This window comes from Urocitellus parryii, chromosome X, assembly GCF_045843805.1.
Source record: "Urocitellus parryii isolate mUroPar1 chromosome X, mUroPar1.hap1, whole genome shotgun sequence".
In the NCBI taxonomy this organism is placed as follows: domain Eukaryota; kingdom Metazoa; phylum Chordata; class Mammalia; order Rodentia; family Sciuridae; genus Urocitellus; species Urocitellus parryii.
The window spans coordinates 90,530,355-90,550,606 of record NC_135547.1 but is presented as its reverse complement, the minus strand read 5'-3'; the positions used below and the strand labels follow the sequence as shown (position 1 = coordinate 90,550,606).

Here is a 20,252-nt window from a genome sequence, read left to right as displayed (position 1 = left end):
TTTTTAGTTTTCGGTGGACACAACATCTTTGTATGTGGTGATGAGGATCAAACCCAGGCCGCACACATGCCAGGCGAGTGCGCTACTGCTTGAGCCACATCCCCAGCCCTTTATTTTAATTTTGATACAGAGTCTTGCCAAAGTGCTGAGGCTGTCCTGGAACTTGTCATTCTCCTGCTTCGGCCTCCTTCATCACTAGAATTACAGATGTGCAACACCACTCCAGGCATCAACAAATATCTTGAGTGACAATTATTCCCAGGCACAGAGTTCAGCCCTGTGCTAAATAACATAGGAAGAACAGCAGCCTTACAGAGCCTCTATCTAGTAAGGAAGATGGACTGGTCACCAGCCAATATTTTTTTTTCTTTTACAATATTGGGGGTTGCACCCAGGGGCACTCTACCAATAAGATTCACCCCTAAGGCCTCATTATTTTCTATTTTGAGACAAAGTCTCATTAAATTGCCAAAATTGACCATGAATATATAGTCTTCCTGCCTCAGCCTCCTGAATTGCTGAAATTACAGGTGTGTGTCACCATGTCCAGCTACCAGACATTTGTTATTACTTGGCTCCAAAATGAATATAAACTCAATTCAGTTAATAACCCTTCTCATTCTAAAGATACTGCTATGGAATTGTGGGGTTTTTTTTTTGTTCTGGGGATTGAACCCAGGGGCACTCAACCACTGAGGCACATCCCAGCCCTGCTTTATATTTTCTTTAGTTGCTGAGTGCCTCACCATTTCTGAGGCTGGCTTTGAACTCGCAATCCTCCTGTCTCAGGCTCCTGTGCCACTGGGATTACAGATATGAGCCACCACAACCGGCTGGAATTGTGTCTTTTAAAATACAGTCAAGGGCTGGGGATGTGGCTCAAGCGGTAACACGCTTGCCTGGCATGCTCGGGGCGCTGGGTTCGATCCTCAGCACCACATAAAAATAAAGATGTTGTGTCCACCGAAAACTGGAAAATAAATATTAAAAAAAATTTTAAACTGGAAAATAAATATTAAAAAAAATATTTTCTCTAAAAAAAAAATAAATACAGTCAAACCAGCTGCGCATGGGGGTGCACACCTGTATTATCAATGGCTCAGGTCCCTGAGGCAGGAGGATCAAGAGTTCAAAGCCAGCCTCAGCAACAGCAAGGCACTAAGTAACTCAAATAGGGCTGGGGATTTGGCTCAGTGGTTGAGTTCCCCTGAGTTCAATCCTGGGTTGCTTCCCTCCCCCAAAAAAAGTTAAACTAGGCCAGGCATAGTGGCTCATGCCTATAATCCCAGCAATTTGCAAGACTGAGGCAGAAAGATCATCAAGTTCAAGGCCAGCCTCACCAATTTACTGAGCCTATCAGCCACTTAGCAAAACACTGCCTCAAAATTAAAAGAACTGGGCCTGAGCACAGTGGTGTATGCCTGTAATCCCAGCAATTTGGGAGGCTGGGGTGAGAGGATTGCCAAATTCAAGGCCAGCCTCATGAATTTAGTGAGAGTCTGTTTCAAAATTAAAAAAAAAAAAAACTGGGGATGTGGCACAGTGGCACAGAGGTTAAGCAGGAGAGAGAGACAGAGAGAGAGAGAGAGAGAGAGAGAGAGAAAGAGAGAGAGAGAGAGAGAGAGAACTGGGAATACAGCTGTGGTCAAGCACCCCTGGGTTCAATCCCAGTACCAAATAAGTAATAAAAAATATAGGTAGATAGATTTAATTTAATATAGTTAAACAAGATGCAGAGGTGCACACTGGTTATCCCAGTGATTCAGGAACCTGAGACAGGAGGATCACAGGTTCAAGAACAGCCTCAACAACTTAGCAAGACCCCATCTCAAATTTAAAAATTAAAATAAAAAGGGTTGGGGATGTATCTCAGTGGTAAAATACCCCTGAGTTCAATACCCAATACAAATCAGAAAGAAGCAGAATAGGAGAAGGAAGGGAAGGAAGAGGAGGAAGAAGAAGGTGTTGAATGAGTAAATAAATGAATGTGTGAATGGGACTGGGTATGTGGACTTGGTGTATTGCTCATGATGGTACAGCACTTGTCCAGCATAAGCAAGGCACTGGGTTTCATATCCATCACTGCAAAAAAAAAAAATGCTCATGATACATTCCAAAGGTTCCCACAAACACCCATAGTCTCTCTTAGCACAGATTTTCATTTTGTTTTTGTACTGAGGATTGAACCCAGGGCACTTAACCACTGAGCCACATCCCAGCCCTTTTTATTTTTATTTTTTAATTTTGAGATAGGGTCTCACTAAGTTCCTTAAGGCCTCATTAAATTGCTGAGGCTGGCTTTGAACTTGAAATCCTCCTGCCTCAGCCTCCTGAGCCTCTGGGATTGTAGGTGTGAGCTACCATGGCCAGCTCATTAGCACACATTTTGCCTCTTTCCATAAGTCCAGGTCTATGGTGTTCTTCCTGGAGAGGGGACATAACAAAAAGTGACAAAAATGAATGAGCATGGGCCTTGTGGGAGCAATGCTAAACCTACCATCTAGAAAAAATTTGAACATCAGGCAGTATGCTCTGGTGAGGAGGTGGGCAGTGCTCTAGGAATCAGGAGAGCACTGTGCTATGTGGTCTAAATGTATACCCCCAAAGTCAAATGTTGAAATGTAATCATCAACAGATGGTATTTGCAGGTGGTACATTTGAGAGGCAAAACCCTCATTCATTGGATTAATGCCCTTATAAAAGACCTTTCTTGGGCTGGGGATGTGGCTCAAGCGGTAGCGCGCTCGCCTGGCATGCGTGCGGCCGGGGTTCGATCCTCAGCACCACATACCAACAAAGATGTTGTGTCCACCGAGAACTAAAAAAATAAACATTAAATATTCTCTCTCTCTCTCTTTCTCTCCCCTCTCTCACTCTCTCTTTAAAAAAAAAAAAAAGACCTTTCTTGCCAATCTATCTTGTGATAATATAGAAAGAAGGCACATGTATGAATCTGGAAATGGCCCTCATAAGAAATCTGCCAGACCCTGCCAAAGCCTGGATCTTGGATTTCTCAGCCTCCAGAACTGTGAGAAACATATTTCTGCTTTTCTTTGTCCTCTGATACTGGGGATTGAATCCAGGGGCACTAGACCACACTAATCCACATCCCCAAACCCTTTTCTTTCTCTCCTTTTTGCAATACTGGGGAATTGAACTCAGGGCCACTTTACCACTTACATTCCCAGCCCTTTTTATTTTTCCCCCATTTTTAAATTTTGAGACAGGTTCTTGCAAAATTACCCAGACTGGCCTCAAACTTGCAATCCTCCTGCCTTGGACTCCCTGGTAGCTGAGATTATAGGCATGCCCCACAATGCCTGACCACTATTATTACTTATAGGCCACCTGCTCTGTGTTATTCTGATATGGCAGCCCCAATAGACTAGCACAGGCAGTAAGGAGAGGGAGCTGAAGGAAGAAAATCAAATGATATAATTGAGGAGGAAGTAAAGTTTGATTATTCCAATTTAGTTTCTCAATTTCAATATAATAACAATCACATTAATACAGATTATACATGGAAGAGTCTGACCTGTTACCTTAGAGGTCAAATGCTGATAAGTAGGATACACAAACACTTCCACCTCAAGAAATTCGTTATTTACATGTTCGTATTATTACAAGTGGTTAGTCATTTGTTGGGAATTACAGGACCCTTGGACACTACTTGTCCCCTTTTCCCTGCTCTCACCTCCTGGATCCTGGTCCTCCATTGAGCTTCCCTCAGTCATGCATTCTTTATTCTCAAGACTTTGAGCCCCTGTCCTTGCCTCTGTTTCTGCTAATCTCCTTCATGTACAGTAAAAGTGCTGTGCTCTCCAAGGAGGTGTAGAGTAGTTGTAGGACAGAATAATGACTCATACTTCTCTATTTCCTCCACAGTGCCTGGGTGAGATGGAGAAAATTGTACAATATGTATGTGATTGTCTTGTCCATTATGAACTTCTATAACAAAATACCTGAGACTAGGTCAATTACTGAAAGTATTCTACACTTTATTGCAGTGCTGGGAATTAACCCCAAGGGTACGCTACTACTTAGCTACATCCCTAGTGCTTCTTAACTTTTTTTTTTCCTCGTGAGGGTGTCGCTAGGTTGCCCAGGCTGAACTTGAACATGTGATCCACCTTCCTCAGCCACCTGAGCTGGTGTGTGCCAGGGCTCCTGAATCTGAGACTGGGTAATTTATAATGAGCAAAAATTTATTAACTCACAGTTTTGGAGGCTGGAAAGTCCAGTATTAAGGTGCTGATAGCTGGTGAGGGCCTTGCTGCATCATACCATAATGGAAGAGCAAAAAAGAAAGTAAGGGAGTGAGAAAGAGGAGTTGAATACATCCTTTTCTAGGATACCCACTCCAATGGTAAAGAACCCATTCCTTCCATAACACATTAATCCATTCACTTCACCCTCGTGGCTTAATGTGAGGTCCCATCTTCCAACACTGTTTCGTTGGGGATTAATTTTCAAACACACACTTTGGGGGGAAACCCATTCCAATCTCAGCTGTACAACTTAGTGAAATCCTATCTCAAAAAAAAAAAAAATGAAAAGGCTGGGTATGTAGCTAAGTGATAGAGTGCTTCTGGGTGCCAGCAGGTCTGTCTACCAATACCAAGAAAATATACATTTAGAAAATAACCTATGACTAATAGTTTTTAATTAAGACTAATCGTTTTTAATTGTTCTTTTTTTATTTTAAAACAAACTTAATATAAACTATTTCAGTCCCTCTTAACATGTATGACACTGACTCAAAATACTTCTATACCATTTTTTCAAGTATTGCACAATATACGTACAAAATTAATATTTACGATATTTTCTTCCATAATATATAGCAAAAATCTTTAGACCTTTAACAGAAAATACATTTTTTTGAAAAAGCAAATATTTGTACACTTTAATTCTGCCATTAAAGGAATATTTTGTACATAATTTTTAGAATAGTTGATATCTTTAAGATGGATATTTTACAATTTCAGTAAAAAAAAAAAAACAACATGAAGCTGCTGTTGTCCCAGATCACTGAAGTAAAAAGATATAAATGCAATACCATGTCGTAGAAACAATATATATATATATATATATATATATATATATATATATATATCTCCTTTGATATTTTACAAATTTTGTACTAAATTAAATTGCACAATTAGAAAAGACCAATAAACCCACTTATTATTGGTAATTTTTTATAAAAAAAAATCAGCCATGTCCTTGCTATATCTTACATATTGTAAGAGGCCATATCTGAGAGTATACTTTAAAATATACAGTCAGTATAAAATAACTTTGTGCTTGGTTGGCAAATGAAAAACGATTCATGTTTTATTTTTGTAACCAAGCCTGAATGTATCCTTACTATAAGATTAAAAAAAAATCTCAAGGAGGTGCAAAAAAAGTCCTCTTGCCCGTGCATTTTAACTGGTACGACACACTTTTTTGTTTTCTTAGTTAGCCATAACAGGCTGGAATTGCTGGTTAGAATACTGTACGTTATTTAAGCTAAATTTCAAGCCACCTACAAAAGACTTCTCGTTGAGGTCACCATAGGCCTCAAGTACATCAAAGGCATTACTGTACTGAAGTTAAGGGGGCTGTCACCTGGGAACATTCCATTAGTACTGCCACCTTGACCCTGAATATTAGGAAAAATAAATTCCTTGGCATTAGGAGAAAGAGCAGAGGTTTTCTGCTGTTGCTGCTGCTGTGGTGGCGGCAACGGCTGGGATGGCTGCTGCTGCTGCTGTGGCTGCTGCTGGCTACCCAGGCCCAGCCCGTACAGAGAGTGCATTGAGGAAGAGATGGCTTTCTGCTTCAAGAGGTCATTCACATTCAGGCCGAGGTTGATAGCAGAAGTACGCGCAACCTTGTTGCTCCGGCCACTATTCTTCATTTTGGTAGAGCCGAACTTGGTGGCAGCAAAAGTGGCAGTGGTAAAGGTTAAAGGCTGAGTGGACCAGGGCATGAAAGTAGGGCTTACAGCAGCAGAGTGTCCAAAGGGAGGCGATGGAGAGCTGGACACTGAAGAGGCTGGGTCACTTACGGGCATAAAAACCTGGGCCTCTGGGTTAAAGCTGTTTTTGATTTCCTTATCCAACTCACATCCATTTTCATTATTATCATCCACATAAAGCACCTTCACTGGTCCCTTTTCACCAATTTGGTAGGAAACCTCAAATGGGTCGATCCAAACACTAAGATCCTCTGGCAGATTGCTACGAACATCGTCAATATCCAAACCACTCTCTTTGGATGCTTGTTCAATCACTGGATCCACTTTCTCCCCTACATGTATACATCTAAACCCTGATCCTTTGTAAGGCTTTTCAGGATACCAGTGCCCTTCATATTTCTTCTTAAGAAGTCTTTCAAGCTCTTCACCAAAAATGTTGACACGTCTCCTGGGAAGCTTATTATACAAATATGAAATAATAAAATTCAGTGCTACTTGGATTTCAAGCTGCATAGCTGCTATGCCACAAAGTTAGGTTTGTTTCAACTCCTTCACCAAAAAAAAAAAAAAAAAAGGAAGAAAAGAAAAGAAAGAAAGAAAAAGAAAAAAAGGAAAGAAAAGTTCAGTTTGTGGCAAAGAAACAAATTCTCATTCAAAGTGCTGGTATTATAGATTATCCTTCACCTTGAGTGGTCTTGTTCGGGCTGCATCCGCCACAGACCCACGGCTGGGCTGCGAAGAAGGGGAGGCAGGGCGGGGGCAGAGAGGGTCGGGAGCGCCGAGCTGGCAGGGTGTAAGACGTCGTCGCTGCCGCTGGACGGGAATGGAGGCCTCCAGCGGGCCTTAGGAGATCGCCCTTCCTGGCTCCGGTGGCGAGGATCACCGTCAGGTGAGCGCGCTGACTTCACACAGCCCGATGCCCTGGACCCACGTCCCAGACCCGCGTCCGGGTACTCCCCCACTCCTCGCTGGGCCAGAGCTTTGCTCCTTCTGCCGCGGTGCGCGCCCCGCCTCTCGTTTTATATTCTCCTCCCTGCCCCCCATCCTCTCCGTGGGGGTGTGCGCGCCCGTTTTGTGTTCATTTTTGATGATCATTGGCAGGCATTTGTTTTCTATTTCCTAGGTTTGTCTGTGAGTCTATGCATAAAGATTCTCAGCGTGAATGCAAGTTTCATGAGCAAACACAAAAATTATAGGGAGATTTAGTACAGGAAAAAGCCAGACTTGAGCCATGTATCCATGAGGATCTAGTAAGGAAGATGTTCCCACATTCTCTTGCCCTATCAGGTGTGGGCAACTGCTCTTCGGAGAGGGTTTCGTCTGTATAACGAGATATATGAGATTATCAATTTCTAAAATGAACAGGTTTATTTTAGCTTAGTTGCAGAGATTCCAATCTAGATTAGGCAGACCCATTGCTATTAGGCCTCCTGTGGGGGTGCAGGATGTAAATGGTGAAGAGCACATGGCAGACCACACCAGCTCACCTCAAGCTCAGGAAGAGAAAAAGAGGAAGGGGTGTTCCCTAATCCCTGTTGGGATCACACCACCAATGGCCAAAAGACCAAGACTCCACCTCCCATAAATTCCATCACCTCCCAATAGCACCACCCTGGGGACCAAGCCTTTAACACATGGGCTTTGAGAGATATTCAAGATCCAAACTATTAGCAGGCTTGGTAACACACACCTGTAATCCTGGTGGCTCCAGAGGCTGGAACAGGAGGATTGACAGTTCTAGGCCAGCCTCAACAATTTAGTGAGGCTCTAAATAACTTAGTGAGACCCTGTCTCAAAGTAAAAAATAAAAAGAGCTGGACATAAAGCTCAGTGATAAAGTGTCCCTGGGTTCAGTCCCCCAGTACCAAAAAAAAAAAAAAAAATCCAAAATATAGAGGTCCATTTACATAGCAACTACAATGATCCTTTGTTTTCTTTTTTGTTCTTTTTTCTATTTTTCATTTATTTTTTATTATTTATATGTATTTTTATTTTTTGATACTGGGACTGAACCCAGGATGTCCCTTCAACCACTTAGCCACATCCCCAGCCCTTTTAAAAATATTTTATTTAGAGACAGGTTCTCTCTAAATTGCTTATGGTCTTGCTAAGTTGCTGAGGCTGGCTTTAAACTCACTGAACTCCTGCCTCAGCCTCCTGAGCCACTGGGATTACAGGTGTGTGCTACTATGCCTGGCTTTTTATTTTTTATTTTTGTTTTGACTGTCTTTTTTCTCTGAGGAAACAAGATTTTATTGGGGTTGGGGATGTAGCTCAGTGATAGAGCACTTGGCTGGTATGTGGGAGAATCTGAGTTTGATCCCCAGCACCTCAAAAAAGAAAAAGAAAACTTTTTATGGCATGATCTGATGTTGAATGGGAAACATTGGTTACAGTATCCAGGCCTAATTCATGATCTCCTGTAACATAGTTAATTGTGGCCCACACAAAATTTGAGTGTGTGTGTTGCACTGAATTGGAAAAATGAAGGTTTTTGTTTTTGTTTTCTTCGTACTGGGAATATAACCCAGGGGCAATTTGTCACTGAACTATATCCCAAACCGGGCTGGGGATGTGGGTCAAGTGGTAGCGTGCTCGCCTAGCATGCACGCGGCCCGGGTTCGATCCTCAGCATCAAATACAAAAAAAAAAACAAAGATGTTGTGTCTGCCGATAACTAAAAAATAAATATATTAAAATTCTCTCTCTCTCTCTCACTCTCTCTTAAAAAAAAAAAAACACTATATCCCAAACCATTTTATTTTGAGACAGAGTCTCACTAAATTGCTTAGGGCTTTGCTAAGTTGCTGGAGCTAACCTTAAATTTTCAATCTTCCTACCTCAGCCTCCTGAGTTACTGGGATTACTTGTGTGCACCACTGTGCCTGGCTTCAAAATGGAGATGTTAGTTTGAAAGGTAATACATTTTGAGGTACATTATAAATAATTATCCCTTAGCATTCAAGGAGGATTGGTTGCAGGAACCCCCACTGATACCAAAATCTGCAGAGTTCAAGTTGCTTTAAAAAAAAGGCATAGTTTTGGAGTTTCCTTATTTTTTTTTTTCAGTACTGGGGATCAAACCCAGGCATGCTTTATCACTTTATCACTGAAGTACAATCTCAGCCCTCTTTATTTCTTATTTTGAGACAGGGTCTTAGTAGGGTTCCCAGGCTGGCCTTTAACTTGCAATCTTCCTGCCTCAGACTCCCAAATTGCTGGAATTACAGGTATTAATCACCTTTTCCAACAAAACAGTATAATATTGTCATATAACCTATCCATAGCCTCCTATAAAGTTTAAATAACAATATTATGTAAATAGTTACTATACTACATTACTTAGGAAATAAATTATATTAAAAAAATCTGTTCATGTTCAGCACAAATGCAGGGTTTTATTCATTCATTCATTCATTCATTTCAGGGATAGAACCCAGGGTAGCTCAACCACTAAGCCATATCCCCAGCTCTTTTTAAAATTTTTTTTTCTTTTAAGACAGGGTCTCACCAAATTGCTCAGGGGCTTGTTAAATTGCTAAAACTGGTTTTTAAATGTGTGATCCCCCTGGATTGCTGGTATAAGTGTGCACCAACACACCAACACAAATGCATTAAAAAAAAAAAAACCTGTTCAGGGACTAGGGATGTGGCTTAATGGAAGTATGCCTGCCTGGCATGTGTGAGATCCTGGGTTCAATCCCCAACACCACAAAATACAAACACATTTTCAGCCTATAATTGGTTGAATCCACATTTGTGGAACCAATGGATGTAGAAGGCTGCCTGTTCTATTACACAACAAATTGAGTGAAATTTTCATGATAAAGCAGTTTCAGTGGTGAAGAAATCTATATTCTATAATTGGTTGCACTGCAATTGAAACAAGTGTCAGATTTATAAGAATGGAAGTCATAAAGATGAAGACCTACTGTGTGTTGTGCCTTTATAGATCTTACTAACAGTCCTAAAAGCTCATATGCAATGTTATTGTTAGCTTGGTTTTACAAATGAGAAAACTGAACCTTGCAGATGAAATAACATGCCCAGTGTGAAAGTGATAGAGTATTCACAGAAGTCTTTCCATTAGTTCTCTTTACTATATAATAAATTACTCCAGAACTAAGCAGCTTTAAACAACTCACATTTATTGTCTACAGTTCCTGATAGCTGGGTGCAGTGATGCTTGCCTGTAATCCCAGCAGCTAAAAAGGCTGAAGCAGGAGGGTCATGAGTTCAAAGCCAGGCTCAGCAAATTAATGAGGCCCTAAGCAACTCAGCAAGACCCTATATCTAGATAAAATATTAAAAAGGGCTGGGGATGTGGCTCAGTGGCTAAGCACCCCTTGAGTTCAATCCCCAGTACAAAAACTAAAACAAACAAAAACTAAAACAAACAAAAACTAAAACAAACAAAAACTATAGTTGCTATGCCTAAGGAGTCTGGCCAGAGATTAACTGGGTCCTCTGGCTCTGGATCTCTCACAAGGTGGTCAGGAAGGTGCCAGCTGGGGCTTTGATCTCATCTGAAGACTTTACTGGTAAAAGATACAGATCCAGGGGGGATAGTAAAGGATAGGAAGGGCAGGAAAATACAACATACACTAGTATTGCAGTATGTAAAAAAGTGGATGTGTAACCGATGTGATTCTGCAATCTGTATATGGGGTAAAAATGGGAGTTGATAATCCACTTGAATCAAATGTATGAAATATGATATGTCAAGAGCTTTGTAATGTTTTGAACAACTAATAATTTAAAAAAAGGATACAGATCCAAGCTGACTCACAGGATTGCTGGACCAAAGGACTCTGTTCCTTGACACATGGGCCTCACCATGGGTCAGTCATAGCATGGCAGTTAGTGTCATCAGAAAAAGCCAACAAGAGGGCCAGAGAGGCTGGGAGTGGTGGTGCATGCCTATAATCCCAGTGGCTTGGGAAGTTGAGGCAAGAGGATCATGAGTTCAAAGCCAGACCTGACAATTTAGTGAGGCCCTCAGCAATTTAGTAAGACCCTGTCTCAAAATAAAATTTTTGTTTTAAAAATGCTGGGGAGGGGGCTGGGGATGTGGTTCAAGCAGTAGCGTGCTCGCTTGGCATGCGTGCAGCCTGGGTTGGATCCTCAGCACCACATACAAAGATGTTGTGACCGCCGAAAATTAATAAATATAAAATGTTAAAAATTCTCTCTGTCTCTCTCTCTGTCTCTCTCTCTTTAAAAAAAAATAAAAATGCTGGGGAGGGGCTGGGGATTGGCTCAAGTGGTAGAGAGCTCACCTAGCATGCATTAGGCACTGGGTTCGATTCTCAGCACCACGTAAAAATAAAATATAGATATTGTGTCCACCTAAAAAGTAATAAATAAATAAATATATTCTTTAAAAAATGCTAGGGATATGCCTCAGTGGTTAAATGCCCCTGGGTTAAATCCCTGGTTCAAAAAAGGGGGGTGGGCAGAGAATGGCAGCAACAGGGAGAGAACACTAACATATCACAAGCCAGTATTTTGAAATCTAATCATGGAAGTGACATCCTGTAACTTTTACCACATTCCATTGATTAAAAGCTCGTCACTAGGTTCAGCCTACACTGAAGGGGAGGAAATTCCACAGGGTTGTGATTGTCAGAAGGTGGACTCATTGTGAGCGATTATAGCGGCTGCTGATTACAGTCCTCTTCCTGGCTCTACTGTTAAAGAATTTCTTCTTGTTCTTAGGAAAGAATAGATAATGATTAGGTGGGCGCTATTGGTGCACACCAGTAATCACAGGGATTTGGGAGGCTAAGGCAGGAGCATTGCAACTCTGTAACCAGCCTCAGACAATTAGCTAGACCTTGTCTCAAAATAAAAAACAAAAAGGACTGAGGATGTGGCTCAATGTTAAAGAAGAGATTGTAATTAGTAGGTATACTGAAGAACTTTAGAGGTTAATAAATTTTAAAATTTATAAAATAGACCATAGCTTTTTGTTTTGTATTGGAAATTTAACCCAGGGGTGCTCTACTATGAAGCTACATACCCAGCCCCTGTTTTAAAAATATTTTTAGTTGTAAATGGATATTTTATTTATTTATTTATTTTTATGTGGTGCTCAGGATCAAACCCAGTGACTCACACATGCTAGGCAAGCACTCTACCACTGAGCTACAACCCCAGCCCACTTTTTATTTTTTAAATGTTTTTAGTTGTAGATGGACACAATACCTTTATTTTGTTTATTTAGTTTTTTTTTTATGTGATTCTAGGGATTGAACCCAATACTTCATGCATGCTAGGTAAGCATCTTACCACTGAGCTACAACCCCAGCCCTTATTTTTTTTATTTTGAGACAGGATCTCATTAAGTTGCTAGGGCCTCAATAAGTTGCTGAGGCTGGCCTCAAACTTGCAATCCTCCTGCATCAGCCTCCCTAGTCTCTGGAATAACAGCCATATACCACTGCTCTTGGCTAGAACATATATTTCTTAATTAATGAAAATCACTAATGAAGACAAAGTATATATGTATACACATACATATATATAGTTATCATAGAAAAAGTAAAATATGTGATGGGTAATTTATCAAAAGTCATGCATGCCCTGTCTTGAGAGGTACAGGCTGGAGGATCACAAGTTTGAGGCCAGTCTGGGCAACTTAGTGAGACCCTGTATCAAAATTTTAAAAAATTGGGCTGGGGATGTGGCTCAAGTGGTAGCGCGCTCGTCTGGCATGCATGCGGCCAGGGTTTGATCCTCAGCACCACATACAAACAAAGATGTTGTGTCCGCCAAAAACTAAAAAAGAAATAAATATTAAAAAAATTCTCTCTCTCTTTAAAAAAAAATTTAAAAAAATAAATGGGCTGATGATGAGCTCAGTTGTAGAGCACCTGTTGGTTGAATCCCTAGTACAACAACAACAAAACATGAAAATAAAAATATTACGTGCCCAAAAGTACACAGCAAGCATCATACTGCATAGAAGAATTTTAGATCCAATTCCTTTAAAACTAAGAAGAAGGATACCCAGTCACTACTGCTAATTGATAAGCCTTAGCAAGATGGCCAATAATTGCAGTTAGCAAAATGGCCAGTAATTGTAGTAACTTTCTACACTAACAATAGCAAACAGGGGCTGTGGCTCAAGCGGTAGCGCGCTTGCCTGGCATGCGTGCGGCCCGGGTTCGATCCTCAGCACCACATACAAACAAGATGTTGTGTCCGCCGAAAACTAAAAAATAAATGTTAAAAAAATTTTCTCTCTCTTTATTTTTTTTTCTCTCTCTCTTTAAAAAAAAATAAATAACAATAGCAAACAATAAATTTCTTCATATATAACACCTACAGGTTCTGCTACCCTGGTTGAAACCTGATGATACACAGGGTAAGGAGAGATGTGTAGTCCATAGTCCCAGTTACTAGGGAAGCTGATGCAGGAAGACTGCTTTAGCTCAAGTGTTCAAGAGCAGCATGGGCAATAGAAAGACAATGTCTTCAAAATTATAAATAAATAAGAGGGGCTGGGATTATGGCTTGCCTAGCACAGGTGGGATCGGGGTTTGAGCCTTAGCACCACATAAAAATAAAGGCATTGTGTTATGTCCATCTACACCTAAAAAAATAAATATTAAAATAAATAAATAAATAAGAAAGATACAAGATGTGGGGAAAAACCAGTTTTTTTCCTGCTCTCAACCATCCAACACAACACTCTTACACCAATTTATGTGGGGATTGTTAAGCAATCATTTCTGCCATTGACACCAGCTGGGTGTCCTCTGGTTAATTTCATTGTGACTCTGCTGTAGATACCTTTAGATTCCACAGGTTGAGGATTCAGTCTCACAAGACTGATGGCTACTTAAGATCCTAAAGAACAGGTTATGATCTGTGCTGCTTAAAAACCACCTTTTATTTGAATCATGACCCGTTCCTTTGGTTCAGTTAACTTGCTTGAGCAGCACAGGAGCTCAGAGAAATACTTATGTTTAATCATTTATTACCAAGGATTTTATAAAGGATTCAGATGAACTAGCCAGATAATAGAGATGCATATAAAATATGAGAGAAGGGGTGTGTCACCCTCCTGAAGCCCCACATGTCCACTTGCCATCTGTGGAGAAGCATCCAGGACCAAGTACTTTTGAGTTATTTTAAAAATTTTTTTTTGTTGCTGTAGATAGACAGCGTGCCTTTATTATATATGTTTGTTCTTATATCGTGCTAAGGATTGAACCCAGTGCCTCACACATGCTAGGCAAGTGCTCTGCCACAGAGCTACAGCCCCAGCTCACATTTGAGTTTGAATGGAAGCTTCATTACATAGTCAGGATTTATTAAATTACTAGCCATTGGTGTTCAATTTAACCTTCGGCTCCTCTCCCTAAACTGGAGGGAGGTCAAGGGCAGGATTAAAGTTCTAACCCTCTAATAAGTTTGGATCCCCTGGCAACAAGCCCCCACCCTAAGGCTGTCTGGGATTCCCTAAGTATCCATCATCTCATTATCATATAAAGGCACTTATCACTTAAGAAATTCCAATAAGGGTTAAAAGCATACCTCAGTGATAGAGCCTTCTAGAATTCTGGAAGTCCCTGTGTTTGATTCCTAGTAAACCACCACCAAAAGAAAGAAATTCCAAGGAGTGTGTGTGCCTAAAAATGGCTAAATATTTATAATATTCGTTTCACAATGTCACACAAGATAATAAAAGCAGCATGGTATTGCTACAGAAAAGGGCCAGTGAAAGAGTAGGGAGGTCAATGTAAGACTCCTGCATGGACTGAAACCAAACGTGCATAAATGACAGCACAGATCAATGAGTAAAGCATATACTTTTCAGTAGATGGTGTGGAAAGTGGCATGAACTGAAATAAAATACTAGGTTCATACATTATACCACCAACCACAGTAGATTCTGAATGGATTGAAGACCTAAATGACAAATGAAATTGATTGAAAGAAATGTAGGAAAATATAATGTAGGAGAGGAAACAAGTCTTCAAGAAAATGTTAAAAGTGACAAAGTGTGGGCTGGGGATGTGGCTCAAGCGGTAGCGCGCTCGCCTGGCATGCGTGCGGCCCGGGTTCGATCCTCAGCACCACATACAAACAAAGATGTTGTGTCTGCCGAGAACTAAAAAATAAATATTAAAAATTCTCTCTCTCCTCTCTCACTCTCTCTAAAAAAAAAAAAAAAAAAAAAAAAAAAGTGACAAAGTGTAGTGGTACAATCCCAGTTACTCAGGGGGCAGAGGCAGGAGGATTGCAAGTTCAGGGCCAGTCTCAGCAACCTAGCAAAATTTAAAAAATGAAAAGTCTTGAGGATATAGTTCAATGACAGAGCACCCTGAGTTCAATTCACAGTAGTCCCAAATAAAAATAATAATAATTTCTAGTATTCTTACTGTATGTAGCTCACTGATTGATAGAGTGCTTACCAAGCATGCAGGAAGACCTGGGTTCCATCCCCAGCAATGCAAACACACAAACACCACAAAAAATCTACTTAACAAAGCAAAATTGTAGGCAAATTTTAAAACCAGATTTCAAAATGGAAGATATTAAAAGTATATAAAGCTATGGAGATATTCATATTTCAAAATTTCAAGGAATTTTTGAAAATCAATTTTTTCTTTTTTGTTTTTTCTGTCTTTCTTGGTACTAGGAATTAAACCTATGGGTGCTTAACCACTGAGTCACAGCCCTTTTTTATTTTTTTTATTTTAAGACAGGGTCTCGGGCTGGGGTTGTGGTTCAGGGATAGAGAGCTCAACTAGCACGTATAAGCCCTGGGTTCGATCCTCAGTACCATATAAAAACAAAACAGGTATTGTGTCCAACTACAACCAAAAATAAATATTAAAAAAAGACAGGGTCTCACTAAATTGATTAGGGTCTTGCTAAGTTGCTGAGGCTGGTTTCAAACTTGCAATCCTCCTGCCTCAGCCTCCCAAGTCACTGGGATTACAGATGTACACTACTGTGCCCAGCATAAAAGACAGTAATCTCAAAAGAAAAATGATCATGGGATATGACAGAAGATAAAACCAAAAGAAGATGGCCTGGGGGTATAGCTCAGTGGTAGAGCACTTACCTAACATGTAGGAGGCCCTGAGATCCATCCCTAATTAAAAAAAAGAAAGAAAGAAAGAAAGAAAGAAAGAAAGAAAGGAAGGAAATAAGAGAAACTTCAAAAGCCAAGCAAGTGCATGAAAAGATGACTGAATTCAATAATCAGAGAAATGTCAGTTAAACTGAGGGACCAATTAACACCTATTTGACTGTTAAACCTATGGGGCCTGGGTTGTGGCTCAGTGAGAGAGCTTGCATAGCATGCGTGAGGCACTGGGTTCAATCCCTGGCACCACATAAAAATAAAAAACAAATAAAATAAAGGTATTGTGTCCATCTACAACTAAAAAGAATATTTTAAAAACTATGAAAGCTAGAAAATGCTGGGCAAGGTGTTGCACACCTGTAATCCTAACAGCTCTAGAGGCTGAGGAAGAAGGATTGAGAGTTCAAAGCCAGCCTCAGCAACTTAGCAGGGCCTTAAGCATCTGTCTCTAAATAAAATATTAAAAAGGGCTGGGGACATTGCTCAGTGTTTAAGCACTCCTGGGTTCAATCCCCCAAATCCCTGGTACAAAAAAAAGGCACAGAAAAATGCTCAGGGAGGGTCAGTAGAGACCAAGGCCTGGGAATAGGAATGTAAACTGAAAGGGTCCCTCTAGAATAACATGATGTCCTTCACCAAGTGGAGGATTCAATACCCTCTGACTCCACTGGTTTGCTTCTGGGTGTACATCCCAAAGCACAATTCCTAGGGGTCCATCAAAGAGCAGTCTCTAGTGGTACAAAGAATTAGAGGCAGCCAGGGCCATCATCTATAAAGATAGGATAGTGCCAAAGGGCAAAATTGCAAAATATTTTTTTTGGTACTGGGGATTGAATTCAGGGTGCTTAACCACTGAGCCACATACCAAGCCCTTTTTACTTGTATTTATTTACTTACTTTTTGGTACTAGGGATTGAACCAAGGGGCGCTCAACCAACTGGCCATGTCCCAGCTCTTTTTATTTTTTCTTTCTAGACAGGGTTTTACTAAATTGCTTAGGGCCTCACTAAGTTGCTGAGACTGGCTTAGAATCTGGAGTCCTCCTGCCTCAGCCTCCTTGAATAGCCCTTTTTATTTTTAATTGAGACAGGTCTTACTAAATTGTTTAGGGCCTAATTGCTGAGGCTGACCTTGATCTTGTGATCATCCTGTTTTAGCCTCCCCAGTTACTGGGATTACAGGCACGTGCCCTGGCATCCAGTGAAAATCTGTGTGTTGGTGGTACTAGGGATTGAACCCAGAGATGCTCTACCACTGAGTGACAATGCCAGCCTTTTTTATTTTGTTTTATTTATTTTGGTACTGAGGTTTGAACCCAGGGACATTTAGCCACTAAGCCACATCCCTAGCCCCTTGCTAAATTGCTGGGCCTTGCTAATTTGATGAGGCTGGCTTTAAACTTGAAATCCTCCTGCCTCAGCCTCCTGAGTTGCTTAGATTACAGGCATGCACCACCACTCCTGGTCTAATTTCTTTTTGAAACATTTATTTTTTTAGTTGTAGGTGGACACATACCTTTATTTTATGTGGTGCTGAGAATCAAACCCACTGCCTCACGCATTCTATGCAAGTGCTCCAACTCTGAGCCACACCCCAGCCCTTCCTACGCCTGGTCTAATTTATTGTTTATTCTGAGATAAAGTCACACTAAATTGCCCAGCTAGCTTTGAACTTAAAATCCTCCTGTCTCAGCCTCCCAAGTTTTGTGATTATAGGAGTGTATCACCTTGCCCAGATCCATTTAAAATTTGTAATTGGCTTTAATTGTGACTCTAGAATTGGATAATACTTTTTTTCATAAAACCATAATTGTTCCAATGAGCTAAAGAAAGAAGGCTGGTTTATAGGTACAGAAAGGCTGAAGAAAACTGAAACAACAACAAAAAAATCAGATTGTTCATTTCAAAGTTACTTTTCTTGTACAGCAGGGACAGGGAGAAAGAACAGTGGAAAAATAACTGATTGGATTTGGGCCCAGTGGTGTACGCCTAAAATTCCAGCACTAGGGAGGATAAGGCAGGAAGACTGCAAAATCAAGGTCAGCCTCAGTAACTTTGTGAGGCCCTAAGTATCTTAGTGAGATCCTGTCTCAAAATTAAAAGCTAAAAAGGGCTGGGGATGTGCTTCAGTGGTAAATCGCCTCTGGGTTGAATCCCAAGTACCAAAAAAAAAAAAAAAAAAATTGGATATCAAGTTACTTTAGATTAACTTTTTGTGGAAGGATTAAGGCAAGTTGAAACTAAACTTTAAATCTGATCTACAAGAAATCAGGATCACAGAGATAAAAGCCAAATTTCTCAAAAAGGCTACTTTCAATTGGCATGATAATGTAATTCCCTCTGCCTTAATCTTTTTTTTTTTTTATATTTTTATTTTTTAGTATTTGGCGGACACAACATCTTTGTTCGTATGTGGTGCTGAGGATCGAACCCGGGCCACACGCATGCCAGGCGAGCGAGCTACCGCTTGAGCCACATCCCCAGCCAGCCTTAATCTTTACACACAGAAAAAAGTAACCTAAGGCCTAGGGATATAGATCAATGGTAGAGCACTTGCCTAAGTCACCTGGGGCCCTGGGTTCCTTCCCCAGCACCACAAGACAAAACAAAATGAAAAAAAAAAAAACTTTCACTAGTTAATGGCATAAATGGGGTTGAGAATGTAGTTAGGTCGTGGAGCACTTGCCTAGCAAGCACAGGGCCCCGGGTTCCATCTGCAACTGTAAAGACAACAATAAAGCCACTCCCAAGGCAAGGGCCTGAGGGCAAAGACCTCTTGAACCCAAACACCACCCAATGGTCCACCCTCAAATGCCATTAATATATGAATTTGGAGATTAAAATTCCAATACATGAATTTGAGGAACACATTCAAACAATAACAATACCCAAAGATTCTAATATCTGGAAATCAATTGTATACAAATGGAGGGATAGCCAGAGATGGAGAACATGAGGAGAGTAAGGGGGGGGGGGACTGTGGATGCACTGGAATGTCCCAGGAGAGGGCAGAGAAGTGACTGCTGCTTTGGCAAGATTGTTACTCATCAGTGATTTGGTTAACAGCAGTCTCAGTGACAGAGGCCGAACTGAATTAAGTTAAATATGGTCTGGGACATGAGGAAGTAGACATTGAAGGAAGCCAGAAGATTGGCTTTGCTGAGGAGTCAAATGCCTAGGAGGGTATATGGGGTCAAAGTGCACAGGTAAACATTTCCATGGCTGTTAATGATACATGAGCTGAAACAACCTAGATGTCCGTCAATGAGGGAACAGCTGAACAAAACTATATTTATAACATGAAATATCATGATCCAGTTAAAAAGATGAATTAAACAGATGTTCTTATAATTAATCAGGCATCAAAACAATACTTCAGGGACTGGGAATGAAACTCGGTGATAGAATGATTGCTTAGCACATGCATTGACCTGTGTTCCATCTCCAGTCCCACTAAAGAACAACAAATAAAATACTTTTAGAGAAAGAGTAGGGTGAGCATGGTGGTGAATGCCTGTAACTCCAGCTCCTGGGGAGGCTGAGGCAAGAGGATCACAATTCAAGGCCAACCTGGGAAATTCACCAAGACCATCTCCAAATTTTATACACACACACACACACACACACACACACACACACACACACATCTGGGAATGTAGATCAGTGATGGAGCAAACCTGGGTTCAATCCCCAGTACCAGGGGGGAAAAAAGGTATATTGCATTAGTGTTAGTATTCTGATTGTAACAATTTATATTTCTTAAAATTGTATGAAACCATTCTTGTCTCAAAATTTTTTAAGTTTAAGAAATACTTCCATGGGCTGAGATATAGCTCAGATGGTAGAGTGCTTGCCTCGCATGCACTAGGCCCTGGGTTCAATTCCCAGCACCACACACACACCAAAAAAAAAAAAAAAAAAAAGAAAAAAAAGAAAAGAAATACTTCCAGCATGCACATAATTTGGAAGCCTTTTGGTTTCTACAGTAAGCATTCATACCTTTTATCGTCAAAAAACTATTTCTCATTTTGTAAATAAAACAGGAACAGAGGTGCAGTGAGGAGAGTATAATTCCATCCCTGAGTTTCCTTGACCAAAGAGATAAAGGCTTAACTTTCAAGGTCTCTAAGTCCGCCTGTGCCCCAAGCCTTTCAAGCCACCTCCCTAAATCTGAGACCACTCC

At 40.6% G+C, this 20,252-nt stretch overlaps 1 pseudogene across 1 annotated transcript; it reads right to left on the bottom strand.

Moving 5' to 3' along the window:
* Window positions 1-5,126: 5,126 nt before the first annotated feature.
* On the bottom strand, window positions 5,127-20,238 carry LOC144250788 (protein Tob1-like; annotated as a pseudogene). Its single transcript, XR_013342564.1, has 2 exons — window positions 20,069-20,238; window positions 5,127-7,285 (listed from the first exon to the last, which is right to left on the bottom strand). The product of XR_013342564.1 is annotated as a protein Tob1-like (transcript).
* Between the last annotated feature and the right edge of the window lie 14 nt (window positions 20,239-20,252).